Raw genomic sequence first — 1766 nt, 5'->3', positions numbered from 1 at the left:
CATGAGCATGAGTAGAGATAGGTACATAGGGTCGATAGGCACTGGCACGCACTGTTGTAGGTACTGTTTCACTAGGTAGCGGCGTCGTACTAACTATAGTGGTAACAGGTGCGCTTTCTGTCATGCTCATCATTGGGGTAGGCATTGTGGATTCCCTAATGGAAAGTTGAGCCAAGGTTGGAAAGCTAATGTTACTGCTCGTGGGCTCAACCTGCATTGAGACTCTAGGCGAAACAACATATGAAGGGTCTATAGGACTCACCGAGGGAGTCTCCAATTGTGATAAGGTTGGTTGTTTGGCCTTGCCCGTATCCAAAAACCTCATAGGGCCAGTGGAAACTAGGTTCACTCCCCTATTTTGCCTCTCAATTTGGATAATTTTATGAATAACCTCACATATCATTTGTTGTTGCTCCTCTAGATTAGTGGCGCTAGATGTAGATCGTAGGACTTCTAACCAACCTACATGGTATGTGTAGCCTGTGTATAGGTCAGTTAGAGTCTCTGTGTGTAGATCATATTCCCAATTTTCATTGAGAAATATCCCATCTAGACTTGGTGTGCCAAACGGTTCTCTTGAAGTGGACGCAATGTCACTTCTTATGGATTGGCTTCTAGGGACCTCTACTTTAGGAAGAGCATCGGAAGTTGGTAGCTCAGTAGGGCCCTCATTAAACGAGGTGGGTAGAATATCCACATGGACACTCTTTGGGAGGGTAGGGTCTACATAAGATGTGAATGGTGAATCTACTACCCCTCCTTCTTCATTTACTTCGCTTGTCGCATGCTCAAAGCGTGTAGCTCTACTAAAGGTCTCTATTAGACGACTAAACATGCTAGATCCGGGTTGTGGGGCCCAACCTGGCATGTTTTGGCTTGTCTCCTCAAGGGTTCTTGGTAAGGTGCCCTTCCATGGCTTCTGAGTCAGAGGACGAGTCACTATCCACTATTCGTGGATCTTGGGTTGCACTCCCTTGGGTTCCAGCCGAAGGCCAAGATGCCAACGTGGAGGGATGGTGTGAGCCTGCGTAAACTGAAACGCTTTCTAGTGGTTCAGGCTCTAGCACCCGACCAGAACGTAGATGCATGTGACGTGGGTACCCTACGTGCGTTGGTAACTACCCTTAAAGCCCACACAAGTGGTTTCTTGGGTATTTCGCACCCCGTTTTTACTTATTTTTAGATTGTTTTTAACTCGTTTTTGACCCCCTTACTTACGGTCGACGAACTTGGACTAGGGCGTGTGATAGCTCGAAACGAGCGTATCGTTCAAAGGGTCCTAGCATGCTTTACATCACCGTGTTTGCCTATCCGGAGCTCTCGTGGTCCTCAAAACAGTCTGTTTCCCTATGGGGGAAGGGGCGAAAGCCTATTTGCTTGTGGAGGAAAGGGTGAGGGCTTTATCCCACATGCTCACTTTACTCCTTGGGGAGTGGGCTATATATAGGGCACAACTTTCCATAAGCTCTCACTTTACTCCTTGGGGAGTGGGCTACATATAGGGCACAACTTCCCATAAGCTCTCACTTGAAAGAAAGCTATGGAGGCTCACTCTCCTATATATATATATCAAAAGACCGAGACCGAGACCGAGGCCAGGGCCAGGGGTCGTGGGTCAATTGGGATTTTTTCTTTTCAAAATTTTTTTCTCCAATTAAAAAATCTTTCCTCTCCACACGTTTGGTTTTTTTTCTTTAGAAATAAAATTTATTTTTTATTTTTTATTTTTTTTATTTTTTTGAAATTTTTATTTTTTATTTTTTATT

Source organism: Cibotium barometz, chromosome 16 (genome assembly GCF_041138505.1).
Source record: "Cibotium barometz isolate CiBa-2024 chromosome 16, ASM4113850v1, whole genome shotgun sequence".
Lineage (NCBI taxonomy): Eukaryota > Viridiplantae > Streptophyta > Polypodiopsida > Cyatheales > Cibotiaceae > Cibotium > Cibotium barometz.
Note: the sequence above shows the minus strand (reverse complement) of the source record.